General features: G+C 39.9%; 1 protein-coding gene across 36 annotated transcripts in view; it reads left to right on the forward strand.

Moving 5' to 3' along the window:
• Nucleotides 1-22,550, forward strand: part of DLG2 (discs large MAGUK scaffold protein 2) — a 1,809,506-nt gene that overhangs the window by 1,607,409 nt on the left and 179,547 nt on the right. Inside the window, exon 1 of one of the 36 annotated variants that reach the window (XM_070490553.1) lies at nt 3,085-3,321. The exons of 34 other annotated variants lie outside the window; for them this stretch is intronic. The gene's annotated coding sequence lies outside the window, so the exon portion shown is untranslated. Of the gene's footprint in view, nt 1-3,084; nt 3,322-22,550 lie in introns of those variants that run through there. One more of the 36 variants, XM_070490554.1, reaches the window with a different exon arrangement.

Consider the following 22,550-nt stretch of genomic DNA (forward strand, 5'->3'; position numbering starts at 1 on the left):
ACACTCTAAATTTGAAAGATCAGGAAGTGGAGAAGGACCCAGCAAAAGAGACTTAGAAGGATGAGTTAGTTAGGTAGGAGGGAACACAAGGGATTCTCAGGAACCGAAACAGAAAGTGGTTGAGTCAAGGAACTTGTAATTAATTCTGCCAAAGGGCTGGGGAGAGATCTAGTAAACCGTGGACTATTGATTTTGTTGGTCAGGATGTCATCATTTACCTTAATAGAAGCAGCTCTGGTGGATGGTCAGCGTGAAGCTTGACTGATGTCAGTTAGGGAGAAATGGGATGTGAGGAAGTAAGAACAGTGAGAACAGACACGCATATTTTACGTTATCTCTTACTTTGATTTCTTAGAAGCAGTGGATATAATAGTTAAGAGGACAGGCTCTGCAGTCTTAGGCCTCAGTCATTATTCTGAATGTGCCATTTATTACCAAGTCACCTAAGCTCTCCAGCCACAGAGTCCGCATCTACAGTGTTGAATCACAAACAACATTCAAAGTGTTCTTGTGAGAGTTAAATGGGAAATGTGAGTAAAATTTAACACATTGCCAGCCCATAATAAGTGCTCAATAAATATTAGCATTGTCACTAATATAAGCAAAGTACTGGTATAGCTTCAAGGCTCCACACACTTCCTTATGTCTGGGAGTAAGTGGTGGCATGAGGTGGTAATTATGACAGAATATGCATTATGATTATCTTTGACGGGGGGCAGAGCAATATGTTATAATATAAAAGCTATAACGACTCTCTATATTAGTTTTTCTTGGGTTGTGTCATAATGGTGGAATACGCAGGCAGCAGGGGGAAAACCAACAGAGAAGAAAAGGTTCTGGAAAGGATTTTTTTTGGACCATGGTAGATCAAAGACATGGAAATAATGGAAAGACTTAGAGAGCATAGACCAAGCCACTTCAGGCCATATGTGGATAACCCACATAGAGATACATAGGAAGTAACCATTGATCATGTAATCATATTTATTTACTCTTTGTTACACTTGGTGTTTACACCTGGCTTTTCTTACTAGTTAATAAACCCATGTCCTTCTCCCCCTGACCCCCAATTATGTTGCATACCTCTCTTCCTACGGCACCTAGTATTAAATATGGTTATGCAAAAGGGAGCACCTCACCCATGCATATTCCAGACCCCCTTGGTAAGATGCTTAGAGGAAAAAATTAACAAGGAGAGAGTACTCTGTATAAAAGCAAATTAAGTTGTCCACTGAGTCATTCTGTAGAACACAGAGCTAAGAAAATCTCTCATGTTTAAACCTTCATAGCCTGGAACATTACAGCATCACCTTGTCCCACAGAGGACTTATACCTGTCTCCTTTCTTGGCACACCTTGACTTAATGGCAGTAGGTGTATAGCTGTGTGCAAAAATTCATTGTTATGGGTTTTATGACAGATGCTTGTTTGAAACAGCTGAGAAAGCCAAGTTGGTCTCACCGTGGACAGCAAACGTGCTCTAAATATGCTTTCCTGGGCTCGTGAGTTTACTTGACTCATGGTGGAAATGAAGTAAGTGTGGCAGCCGAGAGCAGAGCCCCCAGCTCTGCCATTCCCTGGCAGAGTCCATGTATTCCTGGTGATGTTCTGCGACCTGGATGATAGACCTTTCTGAGGTTGTTTCCCCTTCCTCACAGGCTGGCAGATTAGAAGACTCCTTGGCAAACATCAGTTGAAATTTTAAAAGCCAGTTAAAAGAGAAGGTGGGGCAGAAATCCATTTTCCAAAAAGAAGTGTGGGAAGAATAATAGCCACCAATCTGGGGGTCTGTAGCATAAATCAGGCACTCTATTTTCTCGATATACTTTAATCTTGTGAGGTATGTATTAGCATACCATTTTTTATAGATAAAGCATCCCATTTCACGGTAGAGTAGTGGCAAAGCCAGGGTTTGAACACAAGTCTATTTGGTTCCAAAGCCTATGATCTTTCTACAATTTCTACTAAAGGCCATAGTAAAGAAATCTGCTCGCATTGCTCATCTGCCTCTGACAGTTGAATGTGAAACATTGCTTGGATAGGATGATATGTTTAAGAGTGTGGGCTCTGAAACCAGGTTGCCTGGAGTCGATTCCAGCCCTGCCACTTAGCAGCTGTGATCCTGCTTGGATTTGTTAACCTCTCTGAATCTCAGTTTCTTCATCTGCAATATGTTATTCGTGACAATTGCTACCTCACAGGGATGTTTTAAACACTGCCTGGCACATAAGAAGCGCTCAACAGTAGCTATTATTATCAAAAACATGTTTTCATTGAAATTCAATGAACCTAAAGAGGTTATACTGCCCTTGTCAGAGAGGATGCCAATAGCTCAGGCACTGCTCTTCTTGTAGCCTGCCTGTTCATGATTTTTGGTTAATCAGTGATACTGTTTCTGATTTCTGATTTCTGCATGTCCCCCCGTTTCCAGCGCTTCTGTGCTCTAGAAGTAGCCTGGTAGGATAGAAGGACACTGTTCTTTATATCATAAGACCTAGGTTTGGGTTCAAGCTCAAATCAGACTTGGAAACTGTGTGATCCACACAAGTCGCTTTATCTCTCTGGTATCTCTCTGCTATGGGCTCCTCATCTGCACAGCAAACAGGTTGAGCTCCCTAATCTCTGGGGCTGCTTGCATCCCTCAATTTCTATGAACGCTAGACAAAGTCACTTAATTTCTCTGAGCTCTGGTGGCTCATTTATACTGTAGTGCTACTGATAGCTCTCCTGGTTGCTGAGAGGCTCAGGGAGAGTGAAAGTGTTTGGTACACTGTGACATGCTATGCAAATATGAGGGCTGATCTTTACAGAACTATTATGAGAATTAACCCTGAGTACTATGCCTCACTATGCGTGCATTTGAGATGCGGGGGCTTTTCTCCACATTTTGCCGTCTTTGCCTACCCCACACTGGTTTGGGTGGATCCACCTTAACAAGGTGTGGGGGAACATGAGTGGAAGATGGGGGTGCGGTACTGATGGTGGGAAAGCATCTTATTGGTTAACACTGGTACATCCCAAATACCAATTACTGTCACTGCCTCTAAGGCTGATATATTTATCAGGATGAGTTACAAGGAAATATATGTATCCAGGGAGTGAGGATGCTGCATGGTCACCCCCTGTGATGTAAAATATGAGAGTCTAGGAGGGGCTGTTTTATAATTCATCAGGTTTCGCTAGTGAGTTCTGTTGGAGTCTTAGTTATAAAGGCAAGTGTGAATCGGACGGCAGACAGGAGAACCTGGCACCAAGGAGACGGAGAAGCTGCCTTTGGTGCCTCCTGCCTCCTCCCTGCTTTGTTCCAATAATTTTGTGCTCGGTAAGTTCCCTTCAGCTTTGCAGCTAATCGTTGTTGTTGAATAAGCTTGGCAAATGAGTCTGTAGTTTGGAATATGCACTTACTGTCAGAAGTGTGTGTCAGTGTTTGGGCTTCTGACAAATTCCACAATTCCCTTAATGAGCAAAATAGCTTAAAAGATGAAACAAAACCTGACAAATCAATTATTCACCTTGATCCTTGGAAGGCTGCTTTCTTTGGTTGCTAAAGTTTCTCAGGTTTCATTCTGTCAGTTTCATTTGTTGGGTGCGCTTTGAAAAGAACAAGTCTCTTTGTCACGAAATTGTTTTTCTTAGCTGCCAAAAGGAGGTATGTACAGGGTGGATTGTCCATCCCCATCCCCCAGCTTACTCTCCCCAGCGATCGGTAAATCTTAAAACAGACCGTTTGCCTGGTAACCAGCTCCGACAGAGCTGAACCTGTGTAAGGCAAGATTCAAACTGCAATCTTTTGTGTGAACAGAACTGAGGGGCTGCGAATAATTGTCATTGTGGAGATTATTGTGAAACTCAGTATGGTGGTAGTGCCTGCGTTTTGCCGGGATGGGATCAGAATCCGAGGAGATTTGCATTTGGCATGCCTGTTGATGATGTGGGAGAGGGAGTGAAAGAAAAGACTGATCGTTGTGGAAAGAGCTGTACAACGCACCACAGGACAGACAAATGCAGAAGGCATGACTGTTGTATTTGTGTAACTTGTGACTGTTTTCTTAGTTTCCTATTCCCATTAATAATTACCTGAAGCTGCATCCTGCTCTTTCTTTGGGTCTTCTCCAGGTCCTCATTCCAGGTTCTGGTTCCAGGCAGGGTGAGCGCTAACTCCTGGTCAGCTAGCTGTAGGAAGTCATTTCCTCCTCAGAAGGAAAGAAGCCAAAGCTGTACCTTTTCGGACTCCTGTCTGCTGTGTTGTTTTGCCTCTGTCGAAATCTCATGGAAATCAACAGCTTGACGTACTTTTTTTTGCAGTAGCAGATTTAACTGTGGTGTCATATGGCATCTTATATATGGAGAGGAATAGCAAGACATTTTTCTGAATGTTTCAAGTGTGTCTGGCTTGTTGACATTTGCTTTATTTCACCGGCAAGGAGTTACTGTCTTCCAAACCCATAACTGTCTGTCCAGAATGTTTACTTTGTCCGTAATTGTGCTTTCTCTTTAGATGTAGGATCTGTAGCTCTGACAAGAACATTCTTTTTATCTTCAAGGAAAACAACTTATTTTTGCATCTCTGAAAAAATGTATGCATTTTTTTCTCACCCGAGACTTAGCTTGCTCTTTGCTTTTTCCTGATGAATATTTTGGTCATCAGTACCACTACATTTCCAATAAAGTTATTTCTCCTTTCCTAGTGCACTTTCTGATTGCACCAAAACTTGGCAAATTTGGAATATGGAATGTATCTTTTTCCAGGAACACATTTTTCAGGCATACTTCTTTTGTCCATAAATAGCTTTTCCATATTTTCCATTTCTCTGAATAAGTTCTGCTTAAAGAGCAGAGGAGTGATGTATTGTGGTTGGCACGTAGGGGTGTGTAACCTGAGACTTGGTTTCTAATCTACACACGGCTGTCCCACCAGGGGTCTGTAAAATGTCTTTTTGTCTTATGTTCGGCTCAAAGCCTCTGGGCTACAGCAATAATGATTAAGGTAGGAAATTCAGCAAATCATTGCAGGTATAAACGAACATCTGCGTTTGATGGTCTGGCCAGCCCTTGGTGCTTTGTAAAGCTCAGGACACACAGCTGAAGGTTCCTAAGAGTGTTAATATATCTTAATGCCAAGGAAAATATAGTTGGAAAGTACCTATGTGATGTATTGTACATTGAATTTTATTGTACCACATTTTCAAAATCTCATGCCAGAGTCCATGGTTTATTTTACAGTGGTATCCGAGTTTTGATTCAGCATGGTTTTATGGAGAAACAAACCAATGTACCAATCTCAATAAACTGAGTTTCTTTCATTTGGTGGTGGTTTTTCCATTTTCTCCTCCCACCAAGAATAAGCTCTATTTATAGCAACAAAAGAAAATTTAGCAGGAGTTATTCTCAATTAAATTTACAGCAAGGCAAATATGAACCTTCTGAGAAAGCCCATACACACAAAAAAACATGTCTCTCAAAAACGATTAAAAGCCAAAGAAGCGGTAACATTTTGCCTACGTGACACATATAATTTTCTTTGAGAGAGGTTGGGGAGGGGGAAAGGGAGAGAGGTTTAAAAGAGCTTTTCAGAGACCTGGCTCCATCAGTGTGCAAATGGAAAAGGCAGGGGCTTCGCGTTGCCCTGGCCTGCACCTCACGCTCCTTATCTGTAGAATGGGGGAGGGGAAAATTAGGAGGATTACACCAGATAGATGATGGATGTAAAGCAAACGGTACACTGTTTGGGACTCAATAAAAGGTAGTCATTATTGTTATAAGTCAAATTTTGTAAAGCATATTAACTGTTGTTTTTTAAAACAACAGTTTTGAGAGATGTTGGTTTTGAAAGAAAAATACACAGTAAATGGGAAGATTATAAAATTTTCCTTGTTAGCAAGATATACTTCTGACAGCTAGATTTTTTGTTTTTGTTTTTATTTTGGAAACCTAGTAAAGACAGAATTATTACCTTTTAGTTCACTTTTAACTAATTCTTAGAATGGCATCCAAAGTCCTTATATAATTATTCAAAGAATAACTTGATTTCAAATGAGGAGCATGGAAATAAACTGATGCCAAATAATATATCACAGCCTGTAAGTAATTTGCTAAACAATGATTAAGCCATAATTCCAACCCTGACATTGCATTAAAATACCTGATTATAGTAGTAAATATCATTTATTATGTCCCAAGTACTGTACTGAATGTTTTACATGTATTTTCTCATTTAAACATCGTGAATGGGTTCTGTTTTGCTTCCCATTATCAAATGAGGAAACGAGATTAAAGAAAAGTTCATTTAAATACTGCTGATTTAAATTGGCATATGGCAGCACTAGAATTTGAACTCATACTTGTCTGATTCCAGAATCTACACTGTAACCACCAGGATGGAGTGATCCAATAGGATTTCCCAGCTCTACGTGGTTCCATTTTGGGATCCTGGCCCTATGTCTTCTTTGATTCTTCTCCCCACGTATTTAACCTCTATCGGAGTTTAGGGGATATAAAAAAGTGAAGTTGGGGATTTCCTTTGCTCTTGTTTTCAGTCTATGCCAATCAAGATCACACTTGCCTAAGCCATCTTTATAATTCTCACCAAGTATAAAATTTAGTATAAAAGGTTGTGAAATTTTAAAAGGTCAAATCCACCAAATTCAAGATAAGGTATAAAAGTTAGCCTTAATCAGTACTGCTCTGTGACCTGGGCGGCCTTCCTTTGCACCTCTGGCTTTAGAGGAATCTGTGGACCAAGAGGTTGGGCCCATTTGAGTCTTGCTCTCTAGACCACATTCAGGGTAAATAGGACCCCAGAATTTCTTCCCCTAACAATCCTGAGCCCGCTTCCAGGAGCTTTACAGCGTGCCCACTCGTGGGTATGAGGGAAAACAAAGAGGCTACTATTTGGATGGGTGTAAGGAGTGGCCTGGGGTGGGATTTTGGGCTCATGAGTTGGGATGTCCACACATCTACATGAAAGGCCGTTTGTGGTGCAGGAAGGAACTATGGAATAAAAGAGGGGCTGGCCCAGGTCTGGAGACCTCCACTTGTGTTCTTGTCCTGGGCCCCAAAAATGTTAGGGACAGCTCTACTCGGCATTGAAGAATGTTTACTTATATTTCAATGTAGTGAAGCTAAAATTTCCAGTGGGTTGGTTTTGTGGGGCTTTTGTTTGTTTTTGCTTTTGACCTTTTTCCGATTAAGCCAAAAGAAATCAGTTGTACAAGAAAGTAGGCAAAGCTAATAAGATCTCGGACTGAAAGCTTTTTAAGTTCCATTTTGGAATTGACAACAACCTGATCCATCAAGGCTAGGCATTGGCCTTTCTTCCAGTTCAAAGGCATAGACTGACATTGGAAGGTGATTTTAGGGTCAACTGGATTAAAACTGTCTATCATTTGTCTTTTATGCCATTGGAAAATATAATTGCTCGGAGAGGCCGTTGCTAATTTCAGGTGCCCTTTTATTATCTCTAGTTTTAAATTGCAGCTGTAACCTTTAGTCCTGGGGACTGATGGAAGTCTGCCTGAAGGATCCCAGTGGAACCCTGCCTTACAGGCGGGAATGAAAAGCAGAGATGGCAATCAGTGTCTTCCTGAGGCCTTCCATCATTATTACAGCCCCTTCTTCTGTCCAGTGCCACGTTCTCCCAATGGCTCCTTTTCATCTTGTGTTGTATTGGAAACAAAGACCCATCTAAGGAGAACTAACAGTGAGAAGTTCCAAGCAGCAAAATCTCTATAATTGCTAAGAATCTTGGGGTTTTGAGGCTTTTGGTTTGTTTTTTGTTTTTAAATGCAATAAAAACTATCATGTCCCAATAAACAGCTATTTTCTCATCCATGTGAAAGCATCTGGTACAGTAAATATTTAGCACGTAGTGTGCCTACATTAAACGTTCACCCAATCTGAAAATGCAACAGGTAAACTGATGACTCTGTGATGACTAGGGTTTGTGCCACGTTTATTGTGCTTAGCAGAGGTGGGAGTACGGATGGCACAGGAAGATTAAAAAACAAACAAAAAGAGGACAAAGCAAAACTTAGCATTTAATCTCTGCATTGAAAACTCTTTTTTTTTTTTTTAAAGATTGGCACCTGAGCTAACAACTGTTGCCAATCTTCTTTTTTTTTTTTTTCTGCTTTTTCTCCCCAAATCCCCCCAGTACACAGTTGTATATTGTAGTTGTGGGTCCTTCTAGTTGTGGCATGTGGGACGCTGCCACAGCGTGGCCTAATGAACGGTGCCATGTCTGCGTCCAGGATCCAAACCAGCAAAACTCTGGGCCACCGAAGTGGACCGCGCAAACAACCACTCGGCTATAGGGCCGGCCCCTGCATTGAAAACTCTTAATAGTGTATGCCTATGGGTGGTGGTAATCCCACTGACTTTTACTTTCCTTTTTGTGTTTCATGTATCTTTTGAACTTATGTAATAAGCATGCATTTTCTATATAATTAGAAGAAAAAAACATTTTTTAGGGAATTGAATTAGAGCAGGAAATATTTATGGGTATGTTGTATATCTCTAATTTGGTAGGAGGAGTAGAGTCAAATATATAAAAAATGCAAAAGACTTGGGACAAAGGGATGTTTTCTGGTCTGAATAATCCAGATTAGCTTGCTTCATTTACTTATTTGATTATTTGTCTATTATTATTTATTAAGCATAGACTAGTGCCAGATGTTCTGCTAGGTGCTGAGATTACAAAGATGAAAAATCATAATCCTTAAACTCAAGGAGTTTATAATCCAAGAGGAATGAACACATGAGCCCACAATTCTAACACAATGTGATTCCTGCTGTGCCGTAACAGGAGTAGGTAAGGTTGCTTTCGATGGCGAGTAACAGAAACCATGACTCAAACTGACTTGCTCAATAAAGGGAATGCAGTGGTGGCTGTAACCCAAAGTGCAGCAATAAAAGCAGCTTCAAGAGGTCTGATCCTGCGCCTCACAATGTTGTCAAGAAATCCATTTCTTTTGGTTTTGTCATGCTGCCTATCTTAAGATTAGCTACATCTTAACTGCCCTTGTGGTCCCAAGACAGTTGTCACTGGCTCCTGGGCAACTTGTTTTCTTAGTCATTCCCAGCCGGAAAGAGATCCTGAGAGTGGTTCCTGAGATTCACTTTGAATGGACTGGCTTGCCCATGAACAAAACCAATCCCATTCTGAAGCGTAGACATGATAAAGACAGCCTTCCGGTGACCTTTAGAGTCCCTAAACAAAATTTGGCAGCTGTTGCTCTTAGGGAAAGATGGTGGCGGTAATGGATGCTGGCACAACATCCAACAGCAATCTTCAACTTGTGATATGTATAGTGCATAATGTACAAATGTCCACTAGAATTAGTACATAACATAGTGGAAAGAAGGCCAAGCATATGATCAGGCATGTCCTTAAATTAACTTCCATGATGGTAAGGGTTTACCTAGATATAAGAAAGAGGGAAAGGCTTCGGGGCAAAGAAAAAAGCTCTCTTCAGTCACAAAACTAACCAGGTAATTGTTCAACTCTCTTCTTCTCTTTACACTGTCATGAAAATTACCAGCCAGAAGCCATCTGCCCAGTGGTATAATTAACAGAAAACCTAACTTATCAGTTTCATCAAAACCTGCTGTTGGATGATGGCAGTTGGGTTTTAAGCTAAACCATGGTCAAATGTTCTTATTTTTTAAGACGTGAGTACAGAGTTGGAGTCAATTCAGTAAGAACCTTAAAATTTATGTTTCTTGCTTCAAAATTATAGTATTTTAGAGCTAGACCATACCATTGTCGTCTTTTTTCTCTTTTTTTGCTTTTTATGAAACTGTTCAAGAAGGTGAATGACTCACCCAATGCCTCAGATTTATTTGAATTTTGATGTCATGAAATTTGTGATGCTAAAAAATGATATAAGACAAATGGGGGTACTTTTGAACAGCTGTGCTTGCTAAATGTGTAGTGTGTATCACATTGAGAAACCGATAGACTAGAATAAAGTATTTGTTAGCGAAAAATCAACGCTCCATAGAAAATTAGATTTAACTTCGGTGTCTTTGTGATTCACAGTTTGTATAATTTTTCAGTTCTTCATTCTTCAGTCTTGAGCAGTACTCACCTTTTCTTTCCATTGGGAAAGTAAAATACTTCCTGGATGAGAGTGTACTGGATAGGCTTGGTAACAGTTTCCACTAAAACTCCTGACTCCAAATTTTATTAGCTATGTTTTGGACTTTTTTTCAGTTTTGCAGCATAGAAGAGGAATTGACAAAACTATTGTTTACTTTCTATAGGAAGTGTGCTTGCACTCTTCACAATTTTATGCCATCCATATAAAATCATAAAACGTTTTACTCACTAAGGTTGTCTCGATGCTGTCAAACTACCTACTTAATGAGCATGCTCCTAAATACTCGTTTGTCTAGCTTCTTTCCAAAGAATGCTCAATAATGGCACAAAACAGAATCTGAGTATGTTTCCTCTCACCGCTTGCTTCTGGTGCCACAAATCTATTCAGAAAACTTGCAGCCAGGCATGGGCAAATGATGCCAGCCCAGCTGTGTCAGTGAGGAACCTGAGACTATCTCAGAAAACATGCTTGAGTTAGAGAAGGCTGCAGGGACCATGTAGAAAACCCAAGAGCACTGGTTTCTTCCTCTTCAAATTAGACAGCTCTTCAGTGTAGAGAAAGAAGCAACTGAAAAATAGTGGAAGAGTGATGGATAATATTGATTTAAAAGCACATATGTCATCCAAGGATTAAAAGGTACAACTATCCCGTGACACAACATCACTTCCTCATAGCACAAAGCAGATAAACTCTTCTCTGTTTTGTTTTGAGGTTTCCTTGTATAAGTTGGAAAATAGCAAGAAAAGCTGTTTATTGGTTGAATTTATCACTTCGTCAGTAAGTGTTTTGAGTTCCTGACGAGCAAGGGATGCCAAAGAGGTATCAAAGAGACCAGTACTCATATTCAGCCTGCGTACGGTACTCCTGGTTCTTAAACCGTTGAAACATGTACATTCTTGTTAGTAAATAGCTTCTACCCTGGGACCTCTGAATGCCCCCCTCCAAGCTGCTTTAGACTGCCCCCCCCCCCCGACTCCAGTGCCTTTTCCAGCCCTTTCATACATCTAAATGATCAAGCAACTAAAGAGCTAATTGATTAACTAAAGAGTTAATCAATTAACTAAAGATTAACCAAAGTGTTAATGCCTGGCACAGCTAGTTGTTAAATATTTTGACATCGCTTCTGTATAAGATCCATCTTATTTTTTAAGGACTTATGGCTACAATTGAGGAGAATAAAATTCAGACACAGAAACAATGTATAATTAGGCGCTAAGATGTTTAAGACAATCCTGTATAACTTTTTAAAGAACGGTAAAGGAGATATCATTTGAGATTGGAGAGATTGGTCAGGGGTTTGTGTAGGACAGGAATAAAGATGAGGGTAGAAAGTATAATTTTTTATTCATTTATTTAACAAATAATAACTTAATCTCCCACTTGTTTACTGCTACTGTGTGCAGTGCAAAGTACTTTGTACGTATTATCTCGTTTACTTCTCGTAACAGCACTCTGAGAAGAGAGGAGAAAATGAGACTTGCTCGCACAGCTAGAAAGTGGCAGGAAAGCCCACATGTCATCCACTCTTGCTCGTTATATGCAAGAGTCTGTATTAGGTGCTGGCATGGTGAATAGGAAGATGTACTTTTTTACTTGTAATGACCAAAAGCAAACCCAAGAAAATATTGACAGCCCTTAAGTGAATAAAAGAGTGTTCTTGGGCATTCCACATCAAGAGCATCATTTTAAAATATGACTGGGTAATGCATTTTTATACTGCTTGATTCATTTGCTTCAATAGCAATGTAAAAGGTAGAAATGGGAGCCGTAGGGAACTAGCTAAACTCATTATAGTTTGATTATCTAATCTTTTATTATTGGTCTTCCTATAACCTTTGCATAACATAGGAACATTAGAAAAAGCAAAAAGCACACAGCCTAAGTATTTAGCCTATTGACAAAGTCTTGCTTTCCATCTCTTTAAGTAGCAATTCAAAGAGAAAGACTATTTATTAGTGATTTTGTAGCAAATCTAACTTTTTCTAACTCTGCTTTCCAGCTTATGCCTCACCAACAATAAGCATGTGCTTGCTATGACTATGTTATACAGGAAAATGTGCATTTATGGACCAGAGTATGGCATCACCTCCTTTCTTGCCCCAAATACCTCACAGTGAGATTCTTAAGGGCAGGGATTTGATTTCATTTATCCTTGCGTTCCCAGCATCTAACATGGCTAATTGATAGACATCAGATGATACATCCTTCAAGGAAGGGTGGAGACAGTGTGGGATTGAGAAATTGGGGGATAATTTCTGGAGTTGAGCCTTGAAGATGATGGGAAAATTTACTAGTTATATGGAGAAGGGCACTATAAGGAGATAATGTATACTGAGCAGTGTTTCTAAACTAAGAGTGATCATAGAGTTTGTATGTTTAAGGAAAGCAAGTAAGGCCGCAATGCCTTTGCAGTATTTTTTGCTCCCGGCAGTCCATTTTTCTGGACTTCTTTCCCTACACCCTTCTCCTTTCTCTTATCTCCCACTCATCCTTTAAAATTCAGATTTCTTCAACAAGTAAGGAGGAAAGAAAAAAGAGACATAGGGGAGGCACTTACAAGACAAATAAACTAATTGTAATCAATGAATCTTACTAGATCCAAAGTCAAACAAAGTGTAAAAAAAAAATTTCATGACATTCATGAGACAATTGGAGATTTGAATATCGACTGGATATTTGATGATAAGTTATTGGTAATATTTTAGATGTGATAATGTTATTGTGGTCATGTTAAAAATAGCTCCTTACCTTTTAGAGCTACACAGTCACATATTCACAGATAAAGTGATTTTCTTCAAAATAATACGGGAGAGGAAAATTGAGTAGGGCTATAGATAAAACAATAAATAAATAAATAAATAAATAAATAAACAAACAAATAAGCATTTTGTGTTTTTTTGTATCTTCCTAGAGGATGGTCCTCTTCCCTCCCTCCCTCCCTACCAGCAGGTTCCATCTCCCCACTTTATCCCAAATGCTCCAGGCATGTTTCATAATTATCTGTTTGTATGGGTCACCATCACCAGAGGAAGCTCATTAGTACGGACAGAGGTTTTTCTTTGTCCTCCCATTGACTGGCTCATAGGAGAGGCTCAATAATGTTGGGTAGAAGGATGAAAAGAGAAATGAGTGGATACAGACATTTAAGTTCTACATCAGGGTGTGGAATTCAAGCAATGGGCTCCCCTTCATTTCCCCTACTTTCACCTAATTTTTAAGAAACAGATCTCAATTCATGTTCTTTATGCAAAACAGTGTTTGCTCATAACTGAAAGCCAGGAGTGTAACAGCCTGATTGAAAGTGGATAATTCACACATTGGCATTTAATATTCATGGAATTCCATGTTGTGAGGGCATGTTCTTAATTAGTATAAGATAGCATTGTTCCAAACCTATTTGGTTGTCATAGAGATAAGGAAAATATAAAGAAAAACAATTTCCTTCCATTAAAACAAATTTGATTATAGTTATCTGAACCTAATTTTTTCATGTAAATTTACAAAATTTCCAAGGAGCCCTTCATCAACTTCCTTGTTATAGTCTTCTGAACACTCTTTTAGTCCTTTGCACGTGCTTGTTTTGTACCAATAGAAATGACACCTCTGGAAAGTATGGAATGGAAAGACTGGAGGGGGCTTTGCCAGGTGATTTAGTCAATGCTCTTGCCTTTGATCCAAACTCCACTGAAGCAGCCAAGACAAACAAAAATTTGCCTTATTTTTACTGTTTTAAGGAGAATATTTTAATCAAATCACTCCTCAGTAGGATACTAATATTGGAAATATTAATTTACTTATATTGCCAAATTTTTAATTAAATTTCTAGGTGTGTATGTTCACAATGGAAAGGAATTCATCTATCCCTCAGAATTCTTAGCTAGTTACCCACCCAGGAGCAGTCCAATGAGATGAATTCGTACAAACATACATGATATCCCCTAGAGAACCTGTTTCTCAGACCAGGTGGAACTTGCTGGGGTTTTTGATAAAATTTCTTCATCTATGACAACACAAATATAGAAGCTCATGAATATGTGCATGTGAGAGAGCCCAAAGGGATTTGTTCCCTTCAGTAGTATAGATATTCTTTCTGATACTAAATTACTAATGAGGAATATGTATATGAAGATCTATTATGGTGTCCAATAATGAGTTTTGAGTATATAGATAGAGAGCCTTCGGGGAGTGTGTTATTTTTCTTCCTGTGTGTCCAGAACCAAGTGCAGGGCCTACAAAAAGAAGGAGCTCAGTAAATGCTGACCTTTCCTCCTGCTTTCATCTTCTCCCATGGGCGTTAGCGTCCCCCACCACAAGTATCTACTTCATTTGCGTTGCGTAGAGCAAGCCCAGGAATGATAAAAGGACGGTAGCTGAAGAAGGTTCTATAGAATCTGGCAAGGCTACTGGGAAATGTAGACGGTAATTGGATATCTGCTTACTTCTAATCTTCACTGAAATTTATTCGATGTTAAATAATTCCTGACTTTATTTAGCCAGATAAGCTGGTTGAGCTAGGTACACCCATCAAAGTGTACATCATTGCCCTGAGACTTGAGAGAACAAAGAATTTAAAGCATAACTGTAATGTTTATGGGTTTTTGGTTTTTGTTTTTATCATCTGGATAAAGTTCGTTTTACTATTTGGGTCAAGACTTGGTTTTGAACTGTCTTTTCCTATTAGATATAACCTCTTCCATTGGCTTGCCCTAGTGAAAAATTCCATAATTGCAAGTATTCTTTCATTCATTTATTCAGTTATTCATAAAATACTCATTTAGTGCCTATTTTGTTTAGCCCTGTTCTGGGTGCTGGAAAATGCATGATAGCTTTTTGAATTTGTTTGGTTTTAATATTTTCTTTATTCCTTTATTTTCAAGGTTGGAATGGCTATCTGTCCCTCTCTCTGTTTCAGGGCATAAATACACTTGTGGAGGCTTTACAATGGGGTTAAAAGTAACAAAGGCCCAACACTGAAAGATTTAAACTTGAAAATCATAAGCCATTATGTTAAAGGTCCAAACCATGCTATGCTTTTAATTAAATGGGTCTAAGTTTGAAAAGCCAGGGATATTCTATTTATAAGTGGGTAGTATTCTTCTGTGAGCCTTAACTGTATGTTATATATTTATAATATGTGCATACTTTTGGCATAGAAATGTACATGTACATGGTGATACATATACATATATGCATGAATAAAGAGTACACTTTCCAAGGGTCGCAGTAGCATAGAATGTTTCTTTATAGATTTCTCAGCTGCAGCATTCTCCTCCAATTTGCTTTTATACACGGCCTTCCGAACTGAAAAGTTATTGCTGGAGGCAAGAATATTATTTTATAGTAAATTAATAGGAATGAGCAATTTTAATGAGTTTGAACAAGGGGAGGGAGTCCATGAGGGGAAGGGCCGTGTCTGTTTGGTCCACCACTGTATTCCTGGGACCTACCACCCTGCCTCGCTCATATTAGGCATCCAGTGTATAAGCAGATCAATTAATGCAAGCTCAGGATTGGGAAAAGATTCTGATAGAGCACTTTCATGAGCAAGGAAATTATTTGTCCGGGGAATGAAGAAGAAATTTTTGCTAACTGGAGATTCAATTAAATTCAGCAAATTTATGTTGTCTTCTAAGTTCTGCCAGGGACTAGGGATTTGGTGCTGAGGAAGACGGGTCCCTGAGCTTCAGAAGCTCTCAGTCTAGCAGAAAGACAAATATATGCACAATTTTACTTCTATTTTATTGTAATTTAAATTATAATATCAGGATATGAATACAATTATATTAGTGTTAACAAAATACAGAGGTAACCCAGGGAAGGGAAAGATTATCTCTACTTAGAGAGACTAAAGAAAGCTTCTCTGAAAGGAATGTTTAGTCAGAATTTAAAGGACTAAGGATATCCCAGGTGGAATGAGTAGCCTATAAAAAGGCACAGCGACATGAAACAGCAAAGTGTGTCCTGGGACTCTGTATAGTTTTTTGTTCCTAGCCTATAAAATGTGCTGTCAGTGCATAGAAAAGTGGTAGGTGAAGCTGAAGCAGAACCGTTGATAATGGATTTTCTATTCCTACATTTTTACAAATTGACAGTTGGATATTTCTGTGCATGAGTCAGAAGGCCCTCCATTCTACCTCCTGTCTATGAAAATCCTACCCTGTTTCAATGCCCACTGCATCTATGATGCCAGACATGACCCTTACTGTCCATTTAAGTTTCTTCTTCTGTTGACTTCAGCTTGAGCTCTATGATTCTGTTTTTTCACTTCATCTCTCCAGGAGATTGTGATTTGAGTGGGAGGAAGAGGCCATGCTTCCTCCTCTTCCTTGATTTCTGCACATGCCTAGTAGCAGACCCTGGACCAACTGGAAGGAAGTTAGCTACTTATGGAGAAAACATCACTAATTTCTCTAGCATAGACCCTAAAAATTTTGGACAAGCTGGTTTCATTTTTGGACTGACTGCCATGTTGTCAACTTTATATTCCTGTAATCGGTGTTTGAGAAGATCACATGGAAATGCCCCTTTTAAGATATGTGCTAGGGACTAAGAAACTAAAATTCACCTGAAACCTCAGGACTGACGGAAATGAAAACAGAATTCTAATTACAATTCTAATCCTAATTGAACTCGAGAATGTATTAACATCATAAATATAATAAGCTCCATGTACACCATCCTCTAGCAATGTACGTCAGTCTGAATGTCATATCCTTAGCTGTAATAAGTGTAGGTAGGACAGAGTTTGCATATCACCTTTAAATGGCAATAATTGTATTTCAAAGGGCAAATGAATAAAAAATGCATTTGAAAATTCATTGGATGCACTGAGAAAAGGTTATCTAATCATTAACGTAGACAAAAGACAAAAGCTTATTTCAAGAAATTTTCTTGAAATGAATCTCCTTTGTTCATGTTGTTCTGTATTTCATCCTTTGGTTTATGCCTATAAATACATACAGTTTTAATTATCAAAAGGCAGACATGCCCCAGGAAATATACAGGAGTGACCATACATACCAGGTTGCCCAGGCCAGTCCCAGGGTATGTCTGGATTTGGAAGAAGATTATTGACCGTAGGCTGGAATGAGACTATTATGTTTTTTAAGGTCTAGTTGGAGAGGGAATGAAAAAGACTATTTGTTTTTTTTTTGAGGAAGATTAGCCCTGAGCTAACATCTGCTGCCAATCCTCCTCTTTTTGCTGAGGAAGACTGGCCCTGAGCTAACATCCATGCCCATCTTCCTCTACTCTATATGTGGGACGCCTACCACAGCATGGCTTGCCAAGCTGCGCCGTGTCCACACCCGGGATCCGAACTGGCCAACCCAGGGCCACCGAAGCAGAATGTGCAAACTTAACCACTGCGCCACCTGGCTGGCCCCAAAAAAGGTTTATTCTTAATCTATATTTATAGGTTGGATGGGAACTGGCATGGAAAGCTGAAGCCCTGGCTTTGAATTGTGCCCATTCTACTTATCAATGATGTGACTTTGGGAAAGTCATGATGTTCTCTTGGGTATTAGTTCTTCTCAGCCCGTAGTGGAATCTGGGGCTCAGGACAGGGGTGTCTTCCTGAGATAGTTATAATTAAGTTGTTTCTAGAGGTAGCCATTTGGGAAACAAAAGTCTAGAAACTTTGTCAGATAAAAATATAAGCAACCATGGATGCTTAGGTTAACGAATAAGAACAACAAATACAATGACATTATTCAATACAAGAGAGACTTCAAAAAGGTGAGAGATTATAAACTTATTTTATGTAACTGCAGAGGGCAGAAGTAGATCTCATGGTGGGGGGAATTAAAAGAAAGAGATTTCAGTTCTCTATAAAGAACTTTTTGGTAATGAGATCTTTCTAGCAATGGGATGGGCTGATCTAAAAAACAGGGCTAAGTGAAAGTGTGAAGCAGAGAATCTGACACGTTTTTAAAAATCATGGAGGAGGTAGCAGGTCAACTTGGACAGGAGCCTGAGAAAAATCCCAGTGGAACGTGATAGTGCTTGACTTGTCTCCAAACATCCATGCACCCCTGTGTGTGTCACTTCCTTGTCTTTTTCACTCCTGAAACGCATGCAGCTGACAGAGAACTCCAACCCCATGTTTCTATGGCAATGCACTCCTCATTCTCTAAAAAGCATCCAGAGGACCTCCAAAAGGGCAATAGAGACTATGCATTTTTTTTTTTAGGCAGGTTACTTAATCGTTGAACAAAGACATGACAGGTCTGGCTTTCTTTGGTTGAGGGCACATAATAGTTTGAATATGTATTATTGTAGTTTAAACAACAAATGCAGTTGAAAAGATAAAAGAAAATGGTAAGCTCTGTAGTCTGGAAATTCTCTCTCTGATCTCTCTTCCTACAAGCTTGTTTAACTCCGAATCACTGTATTGTCATATCCCTCAGGTTGTCCTTGGCAGAGACAGAGCACCCAAGAGCTAGTCGAATCTTTAAAAAGTGTACCTCCTGTTTGTGTTCTCCTCTGTTCTGAGTTGTGTGCTATGTTGTAGCTATTTCCTTGTTTTACTCCAGCAGCATAATGTAAAGTTCTTGAAAGCAGATACTGTGGCTTATTTACTGTATCCGCATTGCCTAGTATAGTACTTGACATAAGAAGGTAACCCAGGAATGGTGGAGGAATGAAGGAGAGCCCATCTCTTCTCTCCCAGAACCAGCTCTACCAGCCTCTTCCATGCAAGATTCTCCCTCACACCCCAGTTCTCCTTTTATCAGTAGCTCAGCACCCTCTTTCTGGTTCCTTACATCTTCTCTTCTCCAAAGTGAGCATTACTCATTTATGCGCACATATTTCATTTTTCAACACTTCTAAGATTGCAAAGCATTCCATTTATTTCTTCCTTCTCTAACACTACTTTAAAACTAGTTGATTAATCTCACTAAGTCACTATTTATTGAGAGCTTGGTGTAGCCAAGCACCCTGCTGGATCCTGAGGAATTTTCAACCAGGCAAAAAAATATTCTCTCTGCCCTCAAAGTCTAATTGGAGCTTAAGCTTTGAAAGTAGGATGGGAAAACTCATAGTGCCTGCCAGCTCTCAGAAAAGTGAGAAATATTGCTGCTGACTGACGGGCTTTCAGAAGAGGACTTTTTTAAACTGAGAGACTTGGAATATTCTGGATGTATACATACTTCAGTTAGCTTTTCAAAGATAAGTTGAGTCTAGGTCATCAGAGAAGTGGGGGACACAGCATTTTAAGAAAGATTGACACACTTTCCAATCTGATACTTGTTTATTAGTTCAACAAATATTCATTGAGAATCTGCTGTGTACCAAGCACCAAGCTAGAGATTAGTATTGTGAGTTTTCTCAGGTTGTGTGGTTCTGTTTTTCCTCATTTAGTCCCAAACTATCTGTGATCTCATGCATTGCTATAGCTTTAACGACCGCATCTCAGCATGCAAAATGCACCCAACTCTACCTGTCCACCCGTAGGATCTTCTAGTGAGCCTAATCTTGGATCTCATCTTAAGGGAAAGTGAGGTGTGACGATTCTGCTCCACCCACTCTGTGCCAGCCCTTCCCACTCTCCCTCACCCAAAGGCACCAGACACCATGAAGCCTACAAAAGTTATAATGTGCAGACGCTCAATTCTTTGCAATTACGTAACCTCTCTAGGTAGTACAATTAGGAGTGTGAAAAACCTGTTTTGAAGTGTTCCTCCACACCACCACTGCCAGTTTGGGACTGGAGAGCCCTGTGGAATAACACGGTCCAGCCTGCAGGATGACAGCTGTGTATCAACAAACTCTTCCTCAGTATTAATTATGGCAATACTATTTTCACCCTGAATCCATACCATGGGGCAGACGCTATGCTGGGCGTTTTCTGTCTGCAACAGCTCGTCCTTCCAGGAGCTCTAGAGATATCACTACCACCATTATATAAATGAGAATACTGAGGTCACAGAAACAGCTTGCCCAAGATTTCAGGTCTAGTAAATGGCAGGAGTGAGGATGAGAATACAGATCTGTTTGGCTTCAAATGCAATGCTTTTTCTTCTATATTACAGCAGAAAGTAGGTTAATAGTTTTCAGTGCCTCAATCTTTCATTGGGAAAGTAGAAAGGATTCTTGTCTCTATTTGCCTCAGAATTACAATACTCTTGACAATTGAGGTCTCTCAAGGAAAATCAACAGTCTAGGAGGTATTGTTACTGTGCTGAACAATGGGAGGGATCCAGGCATTAAGGTTAGTGGAATTACCAACCCACAAGTGGTCTGTGGCCCAAGTGACCCCTGAGTCAGAGCATACAATCTGCAAAGGAACTTCTGGCCAAGCAACACCAGTGAGCTTTCACTCATTTGTTCACTTACTTAATACTTTGCAAGCTTCTACTGTGGGCCCCACACACGTGGTATCTACACTGATAATGCAATACAATGTACATTTTTAACAGGGTGTCTTGCCAGGCCTAATACAAATTTAGAAGACCGCTTGTCTTGGGAATTAATGTACCCATCCAACCTTCCAATTTATAGGGAGATTTCTAGCCACAATGGTACACTAGAAGGAGGAACAGTAAAAACAGCAGCTCTCAACCTCTGAGAGAAGATGTTGGCAGCAATGTGGTATGTTATACCCACTGAGGATGGTGTTTGAACGGAAAAAACAAAAACACTTTGGCTTCCGACAGTCTAGGACTCAACTCTCAACTCTGATATTTAATGGTTGGCTGTGTAATCTTCAGTTATTTCATCTAGGAGCCTCAATTCTACAAGTGCAAGGTTGCGATAGTACTACCCGTTGAATTGGTTGTTTTTTCTCTCAATTGTTTAAGAGATATTTATGGAATATTAAGTCAGTCAGGAAAACAGACAGCACCTTATGTATTTTAAGCAGAAAGGAATGTATTTCAGGGTATTAATGTGCTTAGAAATTGTTAAAAGAGCTGGAGGAGTGATGGTCAGGGCTGGGGGCAGCTACACCCAAATTGAGAAATTTCAGGAAGCCGTTATCTCAGCCATAGTTTCTTGCAACCCTGGAGCTGGAGGCCAATAGTAAATTGTGGAGTCTGAGGAAACTGTGAGAAGCTATTGCAGTGGTAGTAGTGCATAATCCTATGCCACTATGCCATCACCCTTCCACATCCGAAAACTCATGCAAGGTACTCTGATTGGAAGAATCTAAACTATAATCCTGCTGACAAGGGATTCTGGGAGTGTGGTTCTCAGGCTTCCAGCCCCTGTGATACAGTGGAGAGCATTGGGGTGGGAGGTTCAGGATTGGTGCCAAGGACCAAAAGAAGATAGCCAGAACCAGTACCTCCTACATGCCAGCAATTATCCTGCAAGTACAGGGGTGAATAAAGAGACAAAACATTCCCCTCATGTGGTTCACATTTAATTGTGGGAGATTAAGTGAGTTAATATATTAACACATTCACTAAGCCAGGCACACAGTAGGTATCCTAGAAATAATCATTCCCCTCTTTTTACGTCCCACTCTCTCCTCTCCATGAGATTCCTGACAAGGAGATAATTCAAAGATTAGAGAGGGGAGAGCTCTGGATGTGCCTTTGGGGCCAAATAGTGAGGTGTTAACTGACAGTTCTGGCCTTTGCAGACAGAGCCTCATTTTAGTTTGTATTGACTTTGAAGGCCATTTGGACATGCTTCAAAGCATAGCTTCTCTCAGTAGACAATACAGACCATCTTTAAATATATTTATCAGGAGATGTGTGTATTAACTCAGTCCAAGTATATTGAAATATAAATGTCCCATAGAGATACAAACACTGCCTCCTCACATAGGTATGGGGATGAGAGATGAACGTGTTAGAGCATGCATTCATGTATTCATTTATGTGAAGGTTTCATTTACTCTGTTCCTGAGAATTTGCCAGTCACCTTCACATCTGCCTCCAACAGGAGGTCACTATGCTTTGTTTCCTGTCTTGAGGCAGACATGTAAGGTGCAGTTCATTCACTGAACCCTGCGCTGAGGCAGCTCTACAGTGCCCTTTGGAGTCTGGAGTGGGAGTTGTCTTGAGCACTTGCAGATACCTTTGTCCTTTATCCAAGCTGTGGACCTCAGGGGAAGAACCTGAGCTTTGGAGAAGTCATGAGAAATGTATGCATAGGGAGAGATGGAAGGAGGGAGGGAGGTCAAATGGTATAATTTTATCATTTTTCTATCTTCCCATCACTCCTTTCTACCTGCATCCACACATACACACACTTATGTACCTCAATCCTTTCTCCTCCTGTCAGTACTGCACCGATAATTTTTATGTATGTCTCCTTAAATGTCAGTGCATGACTTTATCTAGGGTCATGTGAGCAGTGTTACCAAGGTAAAATATTATATCAAATGTGCTCCTGGTAGAAAATGTCTGTGGGTAACTCTCCTGAAAATTGTTGGTTTAAAGAAACATGGGACGTTAATTACAAATATATACACACACCACCTTGTAGGCAGCAGCTACTG

The sequence above is a fragment of the Equus asinus genome, chromosome 20 (genome assembly GCF_041296235.1).
Source record: "Equus asinus isolate D_3611 breed Donkey chromosome 20, EquAss-T2T_v2, whole genome shotgun sequence".
Lineage (NCBI taxonomy): Eukaryota > Metazoa > Chordata > Mammalia > Perissodactyla > Equidae > Equus > Equus asinus.